General features: G+C 34.1%; 1 protein-coding gene across 1 annotated transcript in view; it reads right to left on the reverse strand.

The window, feature by feature from the left end:
• The window catches only part of LOC126879742 (endoglucanase-like), a 178,049-nt gene that overhangs the window by 21,298 nt on the left and 131,186 nt on the right, over positions 1 to 25,565 (reverse strand). The window lies entirely within an intron of this gene.

The raw sequence follows: 25,565 nt of genomic DNA on the forward strand, positions 1-25,565 counted from the left end.
TTTTAATTGCTAATCAAGCGTGCGTGACACTATTTTCCACCGACAGTATGGTGCAAATGAAAGGAATAAATTCGTTATTTCGTAAACCGGCGACTTTAAGGAAAGATCCCGAAACAGGTCGATTTTTATTTTTAAGTTATGATATTGTGGCATATATGGTATACTAGTGACGTCATCCATCTGGACGTGATAACGTAATCGATGATTTTTTTAAACGAGAATAGGGGTCGTGTGCTAGCTCATTTGAAAGCTTCTTCAATTCTCTATTCAGTAATATAAACATTTACTTAATTATTTATACAGGGTCTCCAAAAAATTTTTATAAAATTAAATTATTTGACAAAACAAGAAGTAGAAGGACACCCTGTATAAATAAGTATGTAAATGTTTACATTAATGAATAGAGAATTGAAGAACCTTTCAAATGAGCTACCACACGACCCCTATTCTCATTTAAAAAAATCATCGATTACGTCATCACGCCCAGGCGGATGACGTCACTAGTATACCATATATGCTAAAATATCATAACTTAAAAATAAAAATCGACCTGTTTCGGGATTTTTCCTTAAAGTCGCCGGTTTACAAAATAACGAATTTATTCCTTTCATTTGCACCATACTGTCGGTGGAAAATAGTGTCGCGCACGCTTGATTAGCAATTAAAAAACAAATGAGTTTTGAATATTGTATTGCAAAAACTCTTCGGGATTTCATTAATCGATGTTTAAAAAATATCTACCTACCTTGGCAACATTAAAATTTTCAGTTTTTCACATAGTTTTTGAGGGTTAAAAATGGCCGATTTCGAAATTTTTCAATTTCTAATCGCTTTTATGTCAAAAACTGTCGTTTTTAGAGAAAAGTCACTAAAGACCTTTTCTGTTTGGAATGATCCAAAAAAACCTAAAAAAAACTTTTTTCCATGCAAAAAAAAATTTTATGAAAAAAAACAAAAAAAAACGTTTAAAAAATTTTTGACCACCTTTTGGTCCTGGCAACATGCAAATTTATTAAAAGGAGTCCTTTTTGAGTAAGATTGTGCAAAAAATCCGAATTAGAATATTTTTCCTAGCGGATGCGCAGTGGCTTTCTGGACTAAGTATTCTCTGAATTAATTGCAAATTTAATGTTCCAAGAACAAAAATTTATTGATATTTTTTAAAAAAGTTATCGCATATTCTGCCAACTTGATTTCAAGGTAGCAGACTAGTAGTTCAAAAAATGATAAATCATCAAATAAAAATGGATACCAGAGTACTTAGACTAAGTTTTCAATCCAATGGCATATAAAACATAATCTTATTCTACATCCCACCAGACTGAAAACAAGATTGCACTCTCTGATTGGACTAGAATATGATGCGGCTGTATTTTCGTTTTGCAACGAAATTGAAAATGGTTATTCATTTTTGATTTACCAGAGTATTTTCTGAATTAAATACAAATTTAATGTTCAAAGGAAAAATTGAATGCTCCTTTCAAAATAAAAAAAATGTCGTTTGTTCTGCTAGCATGACACCAAGGTATAACAGAACTTTGGTTCAGGGTTGTATAAAAAGGTGCCTAATCAGAAAATGCAGACTGAAATTTTAACCAAATATTTGTTCTGATACCTTGTTTATAAATGTGTAAATGCGCGACAAAAAAGTTAAACGGTTAATATTTAAACACATATATTATGTATATATTTAAATTTACAGTTAGCTTGAATTAAAGCAAGCGAATCTATAGTTTAGTTTAGTAGGTAGATACTCAATCAGATATAAAAAAACGCTTAGAAAGGATTTCTTCCGATCAAACATTTATTTTAGAAAATATTAGCATACTTGGACAACATTTGAATGGCTTCTAATTGTTAGAGTTTGTAAAAGTTATGTCATCAAACTCCGTCTATTTATGTCCCGGCCTGGGACATATTATGGCAGAGTAGTGTCCTATTGATGCTTCAACTATGGTAAATTTTTTCTTGGATTATTTGCATTTAATTTCGAGAATACTCTGATATTTAATTATAAATGATTCATCAATTTTTGAACTACTGTTCTGCTAGCTTGAAATAAATTTGGCAGAAATGTGATAACTTAAAAAAAGAGCAATAAATTATTTTCTTGGAACATTAAATTTGATTTAATTCAGAGAATACTTTGGTATCTAATTATTATTTGATTATTTATCAATTTTTGGACTACTGTTGTGCCAGCTTGAAATCAAGTTAGCAGAACATGCGATAACTTAAAAAAAAAAGAGTAAAACGATTTTTCTTTGAACATTAAATTTACATTTAATTCAGAGAATACTATGGTATTCAATTCTACATAATGATTTATCAATTATTGAACTACTGTTCTGCTAGCTTGAAATCAAGTTGGCAGAACATGCGATAACTTTTTAAAAGAAAGAGCAATAAATTTTTTCTTGGAACATTAAATTTTATTTACACATAATTACAGTATAATAATAACTGTGTTCTGCTGACTTGATGGACGTCAATTATTGTAAGTTTTATAAAAATAATAAAGTTATAATCTGGATCCCCTTAACGAGTTGATAATGTCTAATCTCCCACGCACTGTGCATAGCATGCCGCTCTCAATCTTTTTCGGTTGCGTGAACAAATGACAAAAAGGCCAACTCATTCAATACTACCAATGGTCCTTCACAGATTCTTGAATGGACCTTTACAATTAGTCTGAGATTTTTCAACGTTTTTAGATACAAATGATATATGACAGAGCCAGATGTTTTCTGTCAGCCCTAGGATAGTAGAAAATAACTTTTTGGATATATTCCTGTGAAGAAATATAACACCTATGTACATTTAGTATAGGTGCTAATTTTAAATATAAAGGGTAATATTCTTGGCATGAACTATGCGATGGACGTTTTATCCGGCAGTTTTCGTACCAATTGACTTTAATATGGTCAAATTGCTTTAAAATTCGGTCTATTATAGAAATTAATAGTCTTCTCAATGACTTCCCTTTTACCTTTTGAAATACATTGGTTGAATAGACATACTTGAATAGGTTTTGTATATTTCGCCCATATACGAAAATATTATCTTTTTGATATTTATTAAGTGGGGTATAATGGATGACATATTATTTTTGATGGTGTTGGAATTCAAGGAAACATATGTCAGATTTTAAATAGTTTTCAGGTATTTGTCATTTTAGTTTAATCCTCGATATTCATTTTAAAGGGCAATATTCTTTGCAAACTTCTATAAATAACAAAATTAAAAAAATAAATAAATAAAAACAACAAGATAAAAATTTCTGAATTATCAAAAAAAAGTAGTGAATAATTAAATTATAAACTGTAAAGAAATAAATCTGAAAGTGAAGAGAGATCTGAATGTGAAGGAATAATCATTAACAGAAGATCTATTAACAACATAAGATAATATGCAGTTGACGCCGTAATTAAGGCAAACTCTGCTGACCAACTCCAATTACTCAGTGCCGGTTTAACCGAACTTCGGGCCCTGGGCGCTGAATATTTAGGGGCCCCTTAATGGCTATTCGTTGTAAGTTTTTTTGTACAAGAAAACACATTGTCAGATAATACTATCACAATTCAGTTACCCCAGGTCTTCATTTTCTATAATACAATAGTGATATGCGTCTAGATTTTCTTGACCCAAATTTGGCGTTAAATATATTTTTACTCTTTTGAAAGCCGAAAACGATGCATTAGAAGTTGGTATCGTGAAATAAACTTGCAGTACAGGTAAAATATTGGGAAATGTTGCCTTCACAATCTTTACATCCTGGATGACACCAAATTTTATAAATGTTTATTTAACTTTTGGCATACTTTTATAGAATGGGTAATTTCATTATGCAAGTTCTCTTTGGTTTCATCAATATATTTTTTATATTTCACATATAAAGTATTAATTGACGTCTTGACTGCTTCTTTATCTAGCGTAGAAAATCATCTAAGAGCTGATGTAACATCTTTGTAGCATATATTATCGTCTTCGCAAAAAAATAGTGTTGGCGTCTAGTTCAATTTCGTTTGATATATTTCTTATGTCTCTAACAAATCTCAAAATAGATGTCATTATTTCTACTCCAATTGACACGTTTAAGTCCAGAGTTTCTTTACGTTCACGTATTGCTTTTGCATTAACCCGTTCCAAAGTTTTTGTCCAAATCAGTGTCAATTGAGCTGTCTCAAAGATTTTAGTCTGCAGTGTCTTGGCTTCACTTTTATTTGCTAATTTTTCGTCTCTGTTATTGCTTAACTGGAAAAAGTAGGTTTGATGGATCCCTAGTTTTTAACTAAAGCATTTACAGCGTCAAAAGTTTCCACAACCTTTGATTTCATTACTTCCAAGAATTCATTGCAAATTTGGTGAGACAGATAGCTAACTGAACCTTTTCATTTATTCGCATTCCGTTGTAAATGCTCAGCTAAGAAGTAGTCTAATTTAGCCTAATACAAAACAACTTAAGTAATTTCCTTTACGATGACTCGTTAAATCCTCATTTCATCAACGGAAAGCTAGTCTTTAAGAAGCAAGTTATTTACATAGTGACAACAACTCTTCTTAGGACGTTTACAGAATAGTCAGCTTCGCATTTTACTTGCTCTTTCAAGGCAGCGTCTATAACTCCAATCAATGATGATCTTCATAAGGAAAAATTTCCTGTAGCTGGCTGTATTTTATACCATTAATTACAAAAATTGAAGAAAAAGATCTTCTGTGTAAGAGGTATATTTATCTAATAAATATACATCTATTATTTATACCTCTATTAATATACCTCTATTAATATACCTCTATTATATATTATTTATAATAAATATACTTTTTACACAAAATATGTTTTTCTTCAATTTTTTTAATGATGATCTTGTTATTAATGTAACCATAGAGTTCAGATGAAATTTACTTTCTTCGTGAGATTTGAGCAAAATATTCAAATGTTTCAAGTGGGTCCATCCAAACTCAGTTAAACTTTTTTTCAAACGGAAATAATTTGCACGGGTAACAATAAACAGCTTTAACACTTGCGTCGTATATTAGCCAATCTCTGTTTCCTTTGCCTCCATTGGGTTTTCCTCTATAAAAGTTGCTTTTATTTAATCTTCTATAATAAGCTTTTTCTCCATCTTCAAACATTTCTTTACAATGTTCTAAGGAATCACTTTTTTATTTAAAAGTTCACAGTTTTTATAAAGTCATCAGTCTTAAAATCAGCCCATTTTGAAATCGCAGGTATTTCGTCGTTTTTTTTTTCTATTTTGGAAAATACGTAGATTATTTAGAGGACTTTACTTTTTTATTAGTATAAGAGGAACGGGTCCTTACGGGCCCCTGGGCGCCCGCCCCAAGCGCCCAATGCATAAAACGGCACTCAATTACTAATACAAATCAAACAGTTTCTGTGGAAAATATGGACTAAGAATAAATATATGATAATAATAATTAAGAAACCAAATCATCATCATCATGGCATCTACACTCCTAGCGGAGTGATGGCCGCCCTCTTTGGATTCTTCCGATTCGTTTGTCGCGGTGAATCAATCCACATTAACCTTTTGGTTTTACAATTGGTTGTGTCACTTGGCATATTCTACAATTTTCCTCCATTCGTTCCTGTTTTTGCTTCTGGTTACCCATTTTCTGACTCCCATCTTCTTAAGGTCCTCCACTATCTGGTTCTCCCATCTAGTTTTTGGTCTTCCTCGTGGTCTGCCTGATAAAGGTCTCCATTTGGAAATTTTCTTGATAACGGCTTCTGGATTCCTCCTTTCTATATGTCCCATCCATCCGAGTCTCTGTGCCTTGATAAATCTGACGATGTCTTCTCCTTTCAGAAGTTCTCTTACTTCGTGGTTCATGAGTTTTCTAAATTCATTATTACCTAAGTTTAGTGGTACTGCTATCCACCGAATTATTTTCCTTTCTAGGATCCTCAATCTTTCTTCCTCTTTTTGTGTCAGACACATTACTTAAGCACCATATGTGATTACTGGTCTAATTGCTGCTTTGTAAATTTTCAGTTTTGTATTCTGAGTAAGCTTCTTATCTTTGAGGAAGTTACTGTATTTCCAGTAGGTTCTGTTTCCTGCCTGGATTCTTTCATTAATTTCGATACTACGATACTTCTATCATTAGTTCCATTAACTGAGACTCCAAGATATTTAAAATGTTCTACCTTTTCAAATTCATATTCACCAATATTTAAGCTTATCATTTTAACTGGGTTTTTTCCTGAGCATATTAGGTATTTTGTTTTGTTTTGATTTATTTCTAAACCCCTTTTGGATGCTTCTTTGCATAACTTCATAAATTCTTCCTTTAAACTGTTTAGGTTTCTGCTAATTAATGCTATGACGTCAGCATACGCCACAAGTTGCGACGTCGATGTTATAATCGTCCTTTTATTTCTGTAGCTCTTATTGTTCCTTCTATAGCGACATTAAATAGTGACATTGATAGAGAGTCGCCTTGTCGTACTCCACTTGCTATTTCTATATTTTGGTGATTCCGTTATCTGTAATTATTGCTGCAGTCGATCCTTTCATTGTCATTTTCGTAAGCTTTATAAGTTTCATTGGTACATCTAGGTTTTTCATGTCTTCTATTAGCTCGGGTCTAAGGCTTGCTTGAAGTTTATGAAAAGGATGTGTAAGTCGATATTATGTTCGTAACATTTCTTAATTGACTGTGTGGTTATGTGAACTGCGTCTATTGTTGACCTTCCCTCTCTAAATCCGTGCTGGTGGGCAGATTGCAATTGCGCGCAGCGGACAGGGTTCTCAACAGGGTGTCTAAGTTTTACTTACTTCTTATTCGTTTTGAACGGAAATTTTGCTAATTTTAAAAAATTAATTAATTAAAAAATTAATATATTATATATATTATATATTATACAGTATCAAACAGTTTCTGTGGAAAATATGGACTAAGAATAAATATATGATAATAATAATTAAGAAACCAAATCATCATCATCATGGCATCTACACTCCTAGCGGAGTGATGGCCGCCCTCTTTGGGTTCTTCCGATTCGTTTGTCGCGGTGAATCAATCCACATTAACCTTTTGGTTTTACAATTGGTTGTGTCACTTGGCATATTCTACAATTTTCCTCCATTCGTTCCTGTTTTTGCTTCTGGTTACCCATTTTCTGACTCCCATCTTCTTAAGGTCCTCCACTATCTGGTTCTCCCATCTAGTTTTTGGTCTTCCTCGTGGTCTGCCTGATAAAGGTCTCCATTTGGAAATTTTCTTGATAACGGCTTCTGGATTCCTCCTTTCTATATGTCCCATCCATCCGAGTCTCTGTGCCTTGATAAATCTGACGATGTCTTCTCCTTTCAGAAGTTCTCTTACTTCGTGGTTCATGAGTTTTCTAAATTCATTATTACCTAAGTTTAGTGGTACTGCTATCCACCGAATTATTTTCCTTTCTAGGATCCTCAATCTTTCTTCCTCTTTTTGTGTCAGACACATTACTTAAGCACCATATGTGATTACTGGTCTAATTGCTGCTTTGTAAATTTTCAGTTTTGTATTCTGAGTAAGCTTCTTATCTTTGAGGAAGTTACTGTATTTCCAGTAGGTTCTGTTTCCTGCCTGGATTCTTTCATTAATTTCGATACTACGATACTTCTATCATTAGTTCCATTAACTGAGACTCCAAGATATTTAAAATGTTCTACCTTTTCAAATTCATATTCACCAATATTTAAGCTTATCATTTTAACTGGGTTTTTTCCTGAGCATATTAGGTATTTTGTTTTGTTTTGATTTATTTCTAAACCCCTTTTGGATGCTTCTTTGCATAACTTCATAAATTCTTCCTTTAAACTGTTTAGGTTTCTGCTAATTAATGCTATGACGTCAGCATACGCCACAAGTTGCGACGTCGATGTTATAATCGTCCTTTTATTTCTGTAGCTCTTATTGTTCCTTCTATAGCGACATTAAATAGTGACATTGATAGAGAGTCGCCTTGTCGTACTCCACTTGCTATTTCTATATTTTGGTGATTCCGTTATCTGTAATTATTGCTGCAGTCGATCCTTTCATTGTCATTTTCGTAAGCTTTATAAGTTTCATTGGTACATCTAGGTTTTTCATGTCTTCTATTAGCTCGGGTCTAAGGCTTGCTTGAAGTTTATGAAAAGGATGTGTAAGTCGATATTATGTTCGTAACATTTCTTAATTGACTGTGTGGTTATGTGAACTGCGTCTATTGTTGACCTTCCCTCTCTAAATCCGTGCTGGTGGGCAGATTGCAATTGCGCGCAGCGGACAGGGTTCTCAACAGGGTGTCTAAGTTTTACTTACTTCTTATTCGTTTTGAACGGAAATTTTGCTAATTTTAAAAAATTAATTAATGAAAAAATTAATATATTATATATATTATATATTATACAGTACAATTTTCAAAGGAGGAAGACCTAATCCTTCGGTCCAAACCTAACTTTCGGGTATTAGAGTGTAGAGTACCCCAGGAGGTATTTGACCGCTGCGCGCAATCACAATATACCGGTGCTGGTAGTCTCCTATTTTAGTTTCAATGTGTTTTGAGAGTTTTTGTCTGATTAATGATGTCAATATTTTGTAGCAGCTGTTTAACAGTGTTACTCCTCTATAGTTGTTACATTTTGTGGTGTCCCCTTTCTTAAGAATCGGAAATATCCATCCAGTTTTCCATTCTTCGGGCATTCTTTCTTCTTCCCAGATCCTTATTATTAGGTCGTATATTTTTCGTTTTAGTTCTTCTCCGCCTCGTTTTATTAGCTCATTTATTGGGATTTCATCTGGGCCTGCTGCTCTCTTTTGTTTTAGATTTCTTATCGCACGTAAAAAGTCCTCACATGACGGCTTTTCGATTTCGATTTCATCATCATGGTCTGTTTCTTCTGTATATTCGAGAGAATTTTCTCTCGCCTTAAATAACTCTTCGTAGTATTTCTCCCATATTTTGGCATCAATCTTAACTGTTGGTTTCTTCTTGGTTTGTGATTTTATATACAGTCGAACCCGCTTATTGGAATAGCCTTTGTACCAGGCAAAAATATTCTTATAATCGGGATATTCTATTAACCGATCATTGGTGGCTAGTCGAAATAAGTGTACCGAATATACGTAATAATATTATTTACATACTATGCCAATGTGTAGTTTTACATACTATGCCAATATGTAGTTTTACATACTATGCCAATATGTATATCATATATATACCTACATAATCAGTATATGTAAATGTTTTTAGGTCTTTTTACGTCAATAATACAGTAGTGTAACTACTACTTATCTATGTATGTGTTAAATACCAAATTACATTATATTATGTATGTGAATGAATACAGTAGCAGTAGGTAATTAATATAAAATGTATGCAATATGTAGATATGTAAATATTTTTTTATTAAAATGCATATAACAAAATTACTTATTTTTTCTTGAGAAATTATCGGTAATTATAGCTTTTTCGTTGTTAATCCGTGTGGTCATCCTTAATCCATTGGTTGAATGGAACTTTTATTGGCGGCAAGAAATGGATGAATTTAACAAAGCCATAATTCACATCTTGCAAACAAGTAGGTAAATACTCTCTGGGTGAATTCTAAATAAACTGCTTCCAACAATTTTATAGCAGGCAACAGTGCCTTTGTGTAGACAAATAAAAATTACTTTATGACCCATGCATTTTTCGGCTAAAGATCGAATTAGTAAGTACTCGTAACAAAGTAATAAATATTTATTACCCTAATAATATCTAATCCAGCACTACAGACCTCTGACGACTGACCATAATACCAAACATAATTTAAATTTTTAGTAAATTTAAAAAAAAATATTCGTTGACCTGCAAAATATGCTAATAAGCGGTATTACTAATTAGAACCTATTCCAATAAAAGGATTTTATTAAGGAGTAAATGGAAACGTTTCGGGAACTCGAATTTATATTCCATAAACCGGGATATTCCTATAACAGGGATTCTAATAAGCGGGTTCGACTGTATTTGTAAAGTTTTACATTATTCTTGCTATTTACTTCCAACTCTTCAATTACTTCATCAATCCATATCTTTTTTTTATTTGTATAGCATTTGTCTGAGTCTTTCTTTTTTCTCCGATAGTCTTTCAGATCTTCTTCTCTACCTGTCTTCAGCCATTTCTTTCGAGCTAGGTTTTATTCCCTGGTTGCTGTTTCGCAGTCTTCGTCATACCATTATTTTTGCCTTTTTATTTCTTTGTATCCTATTACTTTTTCTGCTGCTATCGAAATGTGACCTTTTATTTCTTTCCACGTTTCTTCTATGTTATTAGGGTTCGAAACTTTTAAATTTGCTTCAAACTCTTTAGAATAATCTTTCTGAACAGTATCCGAATCTAGTTTCCTTACGTTCCAATTTTTTCTTTTCGTGAATTTCTTTGTCTTTAATTATTTTCATTTCCATACTTCCAATTACTAGGAAGTGGTCAGAATCTGCATTTTCACCACGATACGACCTGACATCTTGAATTGTTCTCCTCTACTTTTTTAAAATCAAGATATGATCGATTTGATTACCCTCCGTTGATCCTGGTATTAGCCATGTTATCTTAGGTATGATCTTTTTTGTGTTTGAAGTGTGTGCTCATTATAAATGTGTCTGTTGCTGCTGCTAGGTTACAAAACATTCTCCCATTAGTATTCGTAATTGTGTGGGGGGTTTCCTTACCAGCTACGTCCTTGTTTATTTCTTCCTTTCCTATCATTGCGTTGAAATCACCTAGTAAAATTAATATGTCATTCTTGGGTATATTTTCATATATCTCTTCGAGTTCTATCTATAAGATATTTGGACCCTTTTGAGTACTTCACTACTTCTAACAAAATTAAAAAAAAAAAAAATAAATAAAAACAACAAGATAAAAATTTCTGAATTATCAAAAAAGTAGTGAATAATTAAATTATAAACTGTAAAGAAATAAATCTGAAAGTGAATAGAGATCTGAATGTGAAGGAATAATAAATAATGTAGCGGTTATTTACTGTAATTACTTCTAATTACAATAAAACTAGCGGTTCGTAATTTATATACGACTTTATTTATATTTATACAAGTTTACTTTACAAACTTTAGCTTAAGACTAACTCTATTTACAAATATGTCCTATTTATATATGCGATACAGATATTCCAGAAATATCTATATATCTCCAGCTATGTCCATGTGACCGCTTGCACGTCATCGGCGCTGCATCGGCGTATCTCGAAACATCGATAGTGTTCTGTCTGTGCTAAGACGGGAGCTGATATACGAGGGTAGGTCAATAATTATTTTGTTACACTGCTCCCCTCTTAAGATCTGAGCGTCCCGATCAGCAACTCTAGATGGCCCAGGATGGCGGAATCTACAGGATTCTCCAGCTCTGCATACACCCCTAGAAAAGAAGTAACAGTCTACTGTCTTTGAAGGGTATGACATCTTCGGGTTCATGCAACACACAGTAATCCGTACGCCAGTTTCTCTGAAGATCACTTCCAGCATGCTTCTCACAATCTTCCAATCCAGATTTTCTACTGCATGGCCAATTTTTGGTAAAGCCAAATCTTTGATGTCATAATTACAGACCATTTTCTTCAAATTAGTTAGAGCACGCCATATGTTCTCGTAGCTTGGCGTGTCCGTATAAGACTTCCTGGTCACTATATACAGCAAAGATCGAGGACCATCTTCCAATCGCAATACTCTTCCAATTTTAGGTTGTTGATTCCTTAACTCGTCCAGGCGGCCGAACTTTCTATTGAATACGGACGAGATTCCTTTAGTCATCTCGAGGTCTTGTGCAACACAGTGGGCTAGAGAGACGTTTTCTGGAACACCAAACAGATCTTGCTGAACTTCTGTGGTCACGCCGAATCTAGCACTCTTTCTTTCTGCGTAATTTGACATAAATTCCTTAAAACTTGGCTGTGGTGCATCTTTCATCTCCTGTTGGAGGACTCGGGCTTCCTCTGTTTCATTTGAGCCAGCATATGGTGCAAGACGATTTATGTGAATAACTTTTGGTTTACCGTTTGGTAACTTCTTAATTCTGTATATTACGTCATTTATTTTCTTCTTAACTTCATACGGACCTTCCCATTGTCTTTGCAGTTTAGGACACAGGCCTCGACGACGTTGTGGATTATAAAGCCAGACAAGATCACCTACTTCGAAGCTTTCATTCTTGCAGCGAGAATCATATTGATCTTTCATTCTGTCACTGGCTATCTGGATGTGTTGTCGGGCAAGTTCATGAATGTTGTTCATTCGTAACTTCAGGCGGTCTACGTATTCTTCGCCTGCAACATATTCCTCGGAAGGTCTGCAGCCAAACTCTAGGTCGCAGGGCAAACGAACTTCACGACCCAACATCAGGCAGGTTGGTGTTTGACCTGTAGTTTCATTCACGGCCGAGCGGTAGGCCATCAGGAATAAATGAATGTGTTGGTCCCAATCTCGCTGATGTTCAGATACAACTTTGGACAAGTGTTTACCCATCGTTCGGTTCATCCTCTCGACCATTCCATCTGATTGAGGATGCAGGGGTGTTGTTCTGGTCTTATTGGCACCAATCAATTTACAAACGTTTTGGAAAAGAGCTGACTCAAAGTTTCGCCCTTGGTCGGAGTGGATCTCCAAGGGAACACCAAATCGGCTGAAGAATTCTTTAACAAGTACCTCTGCAACGGTAGCAGCTTCTTGATTTGGTAATGCATAGGCCTCGGTCCATTTCGTAAAATAATCCATGGCTACCAGGATGTATTTATTTCCAGCATCAGTTTCTGGAAATGGACCTGCAATGTCGATTGCTACTCTTTCCATAGGACTGCCAACATTGTACTGTCTCATGGGTGCTCTCTTTTTACCAACTGGACCATTACCGGATGCACATAGTTCACATTTCTGGCACCATCTTCTTACATCATCTTTACAGTTCACCCAATAGAACCGTTCTCGAACCTTTTGCAGAGTCTTCGTAATACCAAAGTGTCCACCTGATGTACCGTCATGCAACTGACGCAATACTTCTGACACTTTACTTTTAGGTACAATCAACTGAAGCTTAGATTCTGTACCATCATCGTTCTCAAAGGTTCTGTACAGAAGATCATCTTTTAGTATCAGGCAATTCCATTGGCTCCAGTAGGCCTTGACTTCCGGACTACATGCACTAATGTTTTGCCAACTAGGTCTCTCACCTCGACGCATCCAATCCAATACTCTTTTTATACATGGATCGTCTTCTTGGGCTTCTTGTAACTGTTGTGGCTGCCATTGCTCATTAACGACGGTAGTTCGTCTCACAGGGCAAAGCTGTTCATCTACTTTAAGCCGGTGATTACAACTTTCACTGCATTTCCGTATCGAGGAAGCATCTGTATTTGAACCAACTCTTCCAGCCCTCTTCATGCGTCTCTTCGGCATCGTGTCACGAATCACCCTCCGTACCATTTCCACCAAACGTTCATCTTTTCTCTTATCGCCTTTTTCCCCGGTTATTACTCGATTGTTTCGTGAAGCTTGGCTAGCTGCTTCGTGTTCCAAGGCAATAGCAAGTGCTTCATCTAAAACTTTCGGTCTTGCTAGTCGTAAAGCTTTCTGTAGTTCATTATCTTTCAGCCCATTGACGAAGGTATCTACTGCAATTTCTTCTAAAACGCTGTCTGGCACCTCTGGATAAGCCAACCGCACCACACGAGCCACATCTGCTTCAAATTCTTGCAGATTCTCACTTGCTCGTTGACTTCTACTTCGCAGTTGTGCTTTGTATACTTGTTGTAGATGGGCATCTCCATAGCGTTTTTCTAGACGAGTGAACAAGGTCTGGTAACAATTTTCTTGACCCTTGGGAATTGACCTTAATATATCTGCAGCATCACCTCGTAAAGCAGCAGTCAAGGAAACAGCCTTTTCTTGTTCGGTCCAATGATTGGCGGTCGCAATAGCTTCAAATTGTTTAAGGTATATGGACCAAGAGGACTTTCCATCAAATGGTGGTAATTTGAATCTCATATTATGCGACGTTTCGTCTCTCGGTAGTTCATCTTTCACCACAGGATCTAACGCTGCTGCATTAACTGATGGTAGTACTTTTGTATCGGTTATCATGCTCTCTAGTTGTTTGATCTTTTCTTCTACGGTCTCTACACTTTTCTGCATCTTATCGAATGTTCTAGAAACTTCTTCAAATTTCTCGTCGTTCTGTCTACAAACTTCTTCAAGTTTTTCGTTGTTTTGTCTACAGACCTCTTTAAAAGTTTCGTCAATCTTTTGCGAAACACTTTCGAATTTCTCATTGTTTTGACTACATACGTCTTTAATTATTTGAGAAGTCTCATCGAATCTTTGAGAAGTCTCGTCGAATCTTTTAGCAACATTTTCGAATTTATCGTCGCTTTTTCTAGAAGTTTCATTGATCGTTTCAGAAACAGTTTTTAATTTCGATAAGATTACTTGTTCTGCTGACTGGAAGTGGAACGTCTCTGGGTCATCTCCGTTCTTCGTGAGGACATCCTTGAGTCGTGCTTGTAGGACTATCTTGCACCCACTGCTGTCTAATTCGTACTCTTCTAATTGTTCACGGAGCTGTTTTATGGTCAGTTCTTGTAGCAACATCTTTGGTCGGCACACACGTACTTTTCAAAATGTCTAAGTCTTTCCGAATACCGAACAATCAACGCACTTCAATTATTCCCGACGAATAAAGTTCAAAAGTCTTTCCGAATACCGAACAATTAACGCACTCCGATTATTCCCGACGAATAAAGTTCAAAAGTCTTTTTTTTTACTTTTCATTTATTTACACTCCACACCGTTAACACCACTGTAGCGGTTATTTACTGTAATTACTTCTAATTACAATAAAACTAGCGGTTCGTAATTTATATACGACTTTATTTATATTTATACAAGTTTACTTTACAAACTTTAGCTTAAGACTAACTCTATTTACAAATATGTCCTATTTATATATGCGATACAGATATTCCAGAAATATCTATATATCTCCAGCTATGTCCATGTGACCGCTTGCACGTCATCGGCGCTGCATCGGCGTATCTCGAAACATCGATAGTGTTCTGTCTGTGCTAAGACGGGAGCTGGTATACGAGGGTAGGTCAATAATTATTTTGTTACAATAATTAACAGAAGATCTATTAACAACATAAGATATGCAGTTGACACCGTGATTAAGGCAAGCTCTGCTGACCAACTCCAATTACTACTACAAATCAAACAGTTTCTGTGGAAAATATGGACTAAGAAGAAATATATGATAATAATTAAGAACCAAATATACATGTTTAAAGAAGCATACATTTAGGTCTTAGGAAATGTACCCATAGAAGAGGTTGATAAATAGAAATACACAGAAACATGGATTTCAGAAACTAATAATGAAACAACCGAAATATGGGCCGGGATAGAAGTAGAAAGAAATGGGTTTATAAAAATGATATCAATTCTCTGCAACAAATACCTTAGATTAGAACTGAGAGTAAGAGCTTTGAGATACTACGTGTTTTCGATACTGCAATGTGGGCTTGAAAGGTGGACACTAAAGCAAGAACACATATAGGCCTGAGAACACATATAGTTAGTTAGTTAGTTATCTTTATTCCAAAAAATCACAAATTTACAATAAATATAATTTTAACAAAAATATTTGTACAAGAACAATATGTGATTTTAGCCTAAGCGTTGGAACCGTCTAGAACAGTGATTCCCAACCGGGGGGCCATCGCCCCCCTGGGGGCGATTTGAGATTTTCAGGGGGCAATAAAGGTAAGGGGGCGATATGGGGGGCAATAGAGAAAAGGGGGCGATATGGGGGACAATAGAGAAAAGGGGGCGATATGGGGACAATAGAGAAAAGGAGTCGATTAGCATCCGGGAAACAAGAAATGGGTAATTGAGAAAAAATACAATATGTACTTTCGATCGGATATACACAGGATAATAAAAGGTAAATATGAACCAATGCAGGTAATAACCAAACATCTCGTGTAGTAACAGAGGGCTATTAATCACCATATAACTTAATTATATAGGTAAGTAATACATTATAATAAATTCTGCATTTTCCTTTGATTGAGCTTTCGTATTGGGCGAACATCCACACAAAAGAAAAAGAGATACTAGTGGGATAAGAATGATGAGAGTAGGTACCGACCCTGCTGATCTGACTCGAACAATAAGCGAACGGCCGAAGTTGTGGTCGTCTTGTCATAAATGCAGTAAATAAAATTAAAGCATAACCAAAGAATAATCGAATATTTCGTACACTCTGTGAAGAAAATGATGAGATATTTAATACATTACTACTACATACGGAAGTCCACCGGCTTTCTAAAGGTAATTGCTTACGGCAGCTCTTCAGTCTCATGGATATTGTTATTGAATTTTTTAATACTACTGACCTCACACTGAGTACAGCCCAACAAGAGAAGCGAAATGACATCACTTACTTATCAGATATTTTTGAAAAATTAAATGAAACGAACCTGCAACTACAACGAAAGAACATAAATATGGCCAAATCGAAGGGAGTAGTCGGAGCATTCATTGAGAAACTATCTATTTTTTAAGAAAATATACAGACAAGATATCTCACTAAATTCCCCAACTTGAAATATTCTTGTAGTGATTCTGAGTATCTTCAAACATATTGCCTTGTCCTTCAAACATTGAAAGAAGATCTGCAGTCCCGATTCCAAGATTTGACTAGTCTGAAAACTCAAACTTAGTTTATCGATCCTTTCAGCGTGGACGTTGCAAAGCCACGTTTCGGGTTCGGGAGTGTGGGTATGAAAGATTTTGGCCGCGGATAAAAGAAGTGTATCCAATCTTGTGGAATGCAATCAAATTACTGTTATTAGCATTCTCCACAACATATCTAGGGGAGAAATGTTTTAGTTCTCTAGGTATATTGAAAAACAAACAAAGAAATAGGCTCGATATAATCGAAAGAGGGGATTTGAGGTTGCTATTAACCAACATAGAGCCAGACAAAATTATGTGAGCCAGCCAAAAATTATTGAGGGACGCCAGGCCCAAATTCGAAATAACCAATTATTACTAACCATTTATCATTTTACGAAATGTAAAAATAATTTAATAATAAAATGCTATGGGAACCAGGGAGGCCCTTTTTACGCTTAACATCCTATTACAAAAATGCCGTGACCAAAGAAAAGATGTATTTGCATGTTTCGTGGACTTCGAAAGGGCATTCGATAAAGTACAGCATGTAAAATTAATGCAAATATTGAAAAATATCGGAATAGATGACAAGGATATTCGTGTCATTAAAAATTTGTACTGGAATCAAACTGCTATCGTAAAAATTGGAGATAAATACACCGATGAAATCTCCATACAACGAGGAGTCAGACAAGGGTGCTTTTGTCGCCAACATTGTTCAATGTTTACTCGGACCAGTTATTTAAAAAGGCACTTGAGAGACAGCCATATGGAATAAAAATCAACTAGGAACTACTTAATGTGATTAGATATGCAGACGATACAGTAATTCAGTCAGATGATATTGAAGGTCTCCAAATTCTGCTTGGTCGTATTCACGAGGTAGATGAGGAAATGGGCATTAAAATAAAATAAACTCAAACAAAACCAAATTTTTAGTGTATAGTCGTGACTCACATCGCGATGCAAAGCTTCAATTAAACGGAGTCCAAGTTGAGTAAGTTCACAAAATGACATATTTGGGAACTGTGATAACGGACCAACTAGATCCAGACATAGAAATAAAACGTAGAATAGAAATGACTAAAACTACTTTTATGAAAATGAAGTCATTTCTTTGCAATAATCACCTCAGTTTAGAACTAAGACAAAGAATGGTTAAGTGCTACGTTTAGTCCGTACTTTTGTATAGTGCAGAAGTGTGGACACTAAAAGTATCGATCATGAACAAAATTGAAGCATTGGAAATGTGGATTCATAGACGGATGCTGAAGATACCTTGGACAGCAAGGAAAACTAATGAAGAAGTACTAAGGAGGGTCAACAAAGATAAGAACTGCTAAAGACTGTTAAACATCGAAAAATGTCTTATCTGGGACATATAGTGAGGGAAAGTCGATATAAAATATTACAACTCATCCTTAAAGCAAAAATAGAGGGTTAAAAAGAGGGTCTTGGTTAAAAAACATACGAGAATGGACTCAGATACCAAATGCAGGACAATTATTCAATATTTCAGAAGATCGAGAAGCCTTCGCAATGGTGATCGCCAACTTCGGATAATTCTGATATGGCACGTGAAGAAGAAGAAGAAGAAAAATAAATAAATATTGTACTGATTAATTACTTTTGTTTTGATTTAATTGGTGGGGGGGGGGCGATTATAGTATTCACAACTGGTGAAAACTGTCTAAGGGGGCGATCAAGGGAAAAAGGTTGGGAACCACTGGTCTAGATCATTAAAATTTATTAAAAACATATTGACCTAACAATTTTTTAATTTTTTTTTTAACTTACATATTGAAAGTGCTTTAATCCCAGTGGGCAAATGGTTGTATACTTTAATACCGGAGTACAATGGACCATTTCGAGTACGTCTATAATTATAATTGGGAAGAATTATATCTTGCCTGCGTGTATTGTGACTGTGTATATCAGAAGGTTTTAACAATTCATGTCGTTTTCTATGTATAAGTAGAGACATCTTATAAATATAAATATTATTCCATGATCTTTGAAGAGAGGTCTACATGAAGTTCTATTTGTTAAGTTGAACAGTGCTCGAATTGCTCGTTTTTGAGCCACAAATGTGGATTCTGCTGTGCTAGCCGCGCCCCAAAATTCCACACCATATTACATAATACTTTGAAATTGAGCAAGATAAACTATTTTTGCCACACAAAAATTTGTATTTTGTCTAATTGCTCTTATGGTATATGTAGCTCTGCTGAGGGTTTTATTAAGTTCAGTTATGTGGTAACTCCAATCAAGTTTGCTGTCTATGTTTATGCCTAAATATTTAATTGTATGACAAGAATAATGTTTTCTTGATCTACTTTAATAACAACATCTTCCACATTTTGATACAAATTAAAACAAATACTTTGTGTTTTACTAATATTCAGAACCAATTTATTGGCGAGAAACCAGTCTGATATCTCTTCAACTGTAGTAGCGGCACAGGATGTTAATGTATCAGAACTATCGCCTTTAATTACTATACTCGTATCATCTGCAAAAAGTGAAAATGTGGTATTCAGGAAACTAGCTACCAAGTCATTATAGATAAGAAACAGTGTTGGTCCTAAAACAGACCCTTCTGGAACTCCACTCTGAACTTCTGCGAAATTTGAATAGGATGCTTCACAGCTACTATCAGAATTATTTATTCTAACACACATTTTTCTGTGTGATAGGTATGTCTGAAACCATTTATGTGGTGTACCTCTAATGCCGTAGTAGTAGATCTTGTCCAGTAGTATTTGATGGTCTACGCAATCGAATGCTTTCGATAAATCACAGAAAATACGAAGAGGATGGTGTTGTGCTTCCAAGATTTTATGCACATTTTCGATTAGAGAAAATGCTGCATCTGTAGTACTCATATCAGATCTAAAGCCATATTGAGAAGTTGTTAGAATTTTATGTTTATTTAAAAAAAGAAGTAATTGTTTATTTACGCACCATCCTAATAGTTTTGAAAGGGACGGTAATAGAGACACTCCGCGATAGTCCTCTATATTACACCTATCACCTTTTTTATGTACAGGAATAACTACCGACTTTTTAGAACATTTAGGAAATATTCCGTTTTCAAGAGACAAATTAAAAAGAAAAACTAAAGGCCTACAAAGGGTACAATATTTTATTTTACAAGGGTAATTGGAATTTTGTCAAGCCCCGCGGATTTCTTTGGTTTTTGTGACAAAATGCACTCCCTGACATCAGTTTCTATTAAAGGTCCAAAAAACAATGAACTTACATTCTTCTTCTTCAGGTGCCGTCCTCGTTCCGAAGTTTGGCTATCATCAAGGCTATGCGTATTTTTGATACCGTAGATCTAAATAATTGGCAGCTGCTGCACTTGTACCAATCTCTTAAATTCTTCAACCATGAATGTTTTCTTCTGCCAATGGATCTTTTACCTATTATTTTTCCCTGAATAATTAATTGTAGTAGCTGGTACTTTTGTCCCCTCATTATATGTCCCAAGTATTGCAGTTTGCGCTTTTTAATAGTAAGCGCAAGTTCTTTTTCTTTCTGCATCCTTCGCAACACTTCCATGTTTGTCACTCTCTCTGTCCACGATATTCTCAGTATCCTGCGGTACATCCACATCTCGAATGCTTCTATTTTCCTTGTGTCGATCTTTTTCAGTGTCCAAGCTTCCATTCCATAGAAAAGAACTGACAGCACGTAACATCTCATGAGGCGGCGAATTTTAAGATTTAAACTTAGCTCTCTTCCGCATAAAACTGTTTTCATTTTGGTAAAAGTAGCTCTAGCTTTTTCTATTCTGATCTTGATTTCTTCAGAGTTGTCGTTGTTTTCATTAATAACAGTTCCCAGGTAATTATATTTTCTAACACGCTCAATTCTTTGATCATGTACGGTTATGTCAGAAAAATTTTGTGGAGATTTCGACACCATCATTATTTTTGTTTTTTTGATGTTAAGTGATAAACCGAACTTTTCGCTGCACTCTACTATTCTGTTTATCAGTGTTTGGAGATCTTCCGGGGTGTCTGCTATTAATACTGTGTCATCAGCGTACATTATTTGCCGGTAAACTCTGCAAATAGTTATCACTAGATTTTTTACTTTTGATATTAGGAATAATACTTGATGCAATGTGTTGAAAATAAGATTTAAATTCTTCTGCAACTTCAGTTGGATTTGTGATATCAATATCATCTTTTTTAATAAATATATCTTTCTTAGCTGTTATGTTTTTTTTGTTAAAATGTGAAATTAAATCCCATGTCGCTTTAGATTTATTATTTGAGGAGTTGATTATACCGTGGAAGTACTTATTTTTTGCCTCTAATTATTTGTTGTAACCATCGACAATACGTTTTAATGTAGTTTTTTATGGTAATATTATTTGTATATTTTTTTAGTTGTAATAAGAATCTTTTGTTTTTTGACGATACTTTTATTCCGGGAGTTAACCAACCTTTAAAATTTCTTTTGTTATGTATTTTTTACGTTTAGTCGGGAACGCGTATTCGAAGCCCGAACCAATTTTTTCGTTAAAATCATTATAAGCTACTTCCACATCTGATATTTCATATACATCATTAAAGTCGCACTGACGAAGATACTCAAGAAATTTTAATTTATTAGTTTGACAAAAGGATCTAACCAGATGATATTGATTATTAGCATCAGCTTCATCCACACTTATGGTTAAAATTTGAGCTTTGTGATCAGACACTCCTACTTCAAATGTAGACCCCTCAAATAATAGTTTAGGATTCAAATTAACACAAATATTATCTATTCGTGTAGCAGACGTTATTGTTACTCTAGTAGGTTCTAAAATAGTTGGTATTAAATTATACATTGTCAATATGTTTTCAAAATCAAAAACATTCCTATTCTTACAATATAAGTCTATATTAAAATCGCCGCAAATTATATAATTGTAATTTCTGTATTTTAAATACAGTTCATTAACAAATCGCACAACACATTAAAAAATATTTGCAAATCTCCCGAGGGGGGTCTATAAATACAAGAAATTACTAATTTTAAATTATGATTGTTTACAACGGTAAACTCAATTTTGTTATCTACTGAAACAGTTTCTAAATTAACAACTGGACTAAAATCAAACTTTTATTAGAAAAAACGGCCGCTCCACCATGGGAATCCGTTTTCCTACAATATTTGTTTATTAATTGATAGTCCTCTAAAGAGTAAACGTCAAATTCTCCCTCTTGAATCCAATGCTCTGTGAAACAGATCACGTGAATACAGTTTTCTGAACTATAATCGTCAATAAAAATATTTATGTCATCAACTTTATTGCGAATTGAATGAACATTAAGATGAACATTAAGATGAGAATTTTTGCGAACATTGTTCAGTTGAATTCGGATTTAGCTCCGTATTCCACTTCTCAAACTGTAGTTTTTTGAAGACGATGATGAATTTTGTTGTTGCTGTGATGAAATTGGTTTTTCAGAATCGTCGAATTTTTGCTTAATCTCTGTCAAAAACATTTTTTTGTTGTCCACTATTATATAATTATGTCTAATAAAAGCCGTTGCACCAGAATCTTTAATTTTCTTCAAGTAAGGGACCAGTTGTTTTCTTTCTTCTATCGTTTTTTTACTAAACTGCTCTGATACACTATAACTGATGTCTTTTAATTTCCTAGCATTTCTCATAATTTGATATTTTTTTTTGAATTGAATTAAGTCTTATAACTGTCGGTCGATCTCTGCGTTATTTTTTATAGCCAATCCTATAGACATCCTGTATATCACGTTCTTCCAACTTGACTTCCATTTTCTCATTAACTACCGATAATACCTCTTCTATAATTGCGTCTTGGTTTATAAAAAGATTTTCTTTCAGTCCATATACAACTATATTGTTTTTATTTCGATTATTTTCCAGATTTACTATTTTATTTTCAAGTTGACTGACCTTTAATTTCAATTCATCGTTTTCTTGTCGCATTAGTTCCATGCCAGTTTTTATTGAATGGATATCAGATTTAATTTCTTCTATTGTTTGAATTAGTTTATCAAGTTTTTGCTCCATTGTAGTTTTAAACATTAAAAAAAGTAGATGACTTACAACATCACGATGAATCCACATACAAAAATAAACGTTTGGTGTATTTACATGTACCTTGTATTTTATGTTTATTTTACGTGTTCACTCAACAGTGTCTACTAGACGTTCACTCAACAGTGTCTATAACGGTGTCTAGTCGGACAAACTTTGATGTATGGAAACACTGGAACAGGGAAAGTTTTAATAGGGAACTTGCACATTTTTTTATTACATAATAATGTTCAGTTTTGTTTAAAAATGAGATTTCTAAAATATCACTCGTCAAAAACTCGTAATAACTTAGAAGAACAAATTTAAAATCTTCTGTGATTTAAAATAGTTCAAACGACCCGTGACCTCACATTGTGGTACCATATGGTTATGTTTATGGTTATATATTTAGGTATATTCTTCTTCTTCTTTATTTTATCGGCCTCCACCTACTTGGGTATTTGGCCAGCTCATCGTCGCGGAATAAGGGAAAATATTTATATTCTAATGACATTTATCGTATGTCATTGTAATAATATATATAACAGTTTGTTGAGATTGGAGTTTAATACAGTTTTTGAAGAAAAGGAAAGGTTTACTATGGAAACTAAAAGAAAACACTGTAAGTGTTGTTTAGTACCAGTTTGTAGAAGTACAAGTTTTCTAAATATTTAAAATATTTCATACGATCAAAAACACTTGTGACGTATTTTCTCTCACGTTTATAATGTCTAATTTAAAATAATATACTTTGTTTACTTTGTTGGTGCAGAATGTAAACACACAACCATATGACGTCACGACGCGTTTTGAGCTAGCTGCAATAATTTGAATCTAGAATCGTCTTTAGGGGCCAAATGGAACCTGAAAACAACTTTTTTGCACGATTGATCATTTTTGACTGTTTACCGTGACAGATTTTACGTCAGTAGGTGACATTTACTAGCAACTCGACGGTAAGTAATTCAACTCGACGGTAAGTACTCCAACTCGACGGTAAGTAATTCACTTACCGTCGAGTTAAAAAATCTCTTAATTTTAATTTATTTTTTGAAAGATTAAAGAAAACTAACGAAATATTTATTAATATTGAAACTTATGGTACAATTTGTTAATTTTTCTCTTCAAATACGCGATCAAAGTTGAAAACTTGAAAATATCAATGCCATCATAAAAAAAAGTGGATTTAATCATTGAATATTCTGCCCAGAGGCTTCCAGGAGCTTTCAACTGCATATGTCTTTGAACGAAATATGCCAATAGAGTCTTTTCTTTGATTCATAAATTCTTGCCTTCGCACCATTTTTTAATACTTTGGTAGGTATTTTGATAACGGATTTTGGATTTTTCGGGAATAATTGCGGAACACCCTTCTTCCCAAGCCCGTTCAATTTCTTCAAATTCACTTTCGCTCATATTTTAATTTATAATAATCAAAATTGTACTTAAAATTATTGACAACTAAATAAAAACTCAATTCTCCATTGTTATTATGCACCCTAGTTACTACCTAACAACCAAAGTATCTATCTTGATAAAATGAATGAAACTAATCAATATGACGAAAATGTTTAATTTTATAATTTATAATGGTATCAATCGTGCAAAAAACGTTATAAGCATGTCGAACGTTAAGGGTAACCGATCTCAGACAATAATTGGAGGCGTCGCTCCTCTCTCCTCCTCCAAAGAATTGTCTTCGATCGGTATAAAACCCTTACCGTTCTCCATACTTAATATACTATTTTATCTTTGATACATGTTTTAAATATGTTCTGTCGTGTTTTATAACATATTTTTCGAATTTGAAATTTTACGCAAGTTCCCTATTGTGGAACGTGATTTTAATTATGTATTTTATGTGTATTAATTGTGTTTTAACATGTCATCTTGACAAGTTTAGGATTGTGAAAACTAGAAGGTTGTTTTTAAGTTTATTCAATAGAAAACTTTATATTCTATGGAAAAATGTTCGTCGGACAAATATGTTGGGCATTTTTATAAGTCCGACACGTAGAACAAATCAAATGACAGGAATTATGTTGGTGATAAATAATAGCAGTCTGATATTTGAATGAGAGTTTAATGAAAGGGTAACAAATCAATTGAAAGCTCTCTCCGACAAAATACATGGGATGGATGGGATTTCGGCGTTTGACGTTCGAAACCTGTAACCTGTTCCACAATTGAATCGTTTATTTCAGAAAGAGGTCAAGTGACTAATTTTGACAAAATGAGTTTTTGGTGGATTTTTTAATTTAAACGTAAATACAGCTTTTGTTACAGAAAGGAATCAATTGCTGCCATAGGTGTTGCCTTGGTAGCGCAGGGAAATTAGTATTTAGTGCAGAAAGGGGCCATGCAACGCATGACTCCTTGCTTAAAAATTGTGTAACCACCAACTTTATTTCAGAAAGGGGTCAAGTGCAAAAAATTATTTATTTTTTTCTTAAACAAATTAACAAGGTAAATTTTTGAAAAATACAATACTTTTTGACAAACACTACAGGTTATTAGTGAGAATTTTTATTTTATATAAATAAAACTTTTGTTGAATGTAAACACCAATTTTATTTCAGAAAGGGGCCAAGTGCAAAAAATTATTTATTTGTTTCTTAACCAAATTAACAAGATAAATTTTTGAAAAATACAATACTTTTTGACAAACACTACAGGTTATTAGTGAGAATTTTTATTTTATATAAAATTTTTGTTGAATGTAAACACGTTTTTTTTTGTTTTTCTCAAAAGCAGGTTTTTGTGTCTTGACCCATTTCTGAAA

Source organism: Diabrotica virgifera, chromosome 2 (genome assembly GCF_917563875.1).
Source record: "Diabrotica virgifera virgifera chromosome 2, PGI_DIABVI_V3a".
Classification (NCBI taxonomy): domain Eukaryota; kingdom Metazoa; phylum Arthropoda; class Insecta; order Coleoptera; family Chrysomelidae; genus Diabrotica; species Diabrotica virgifera.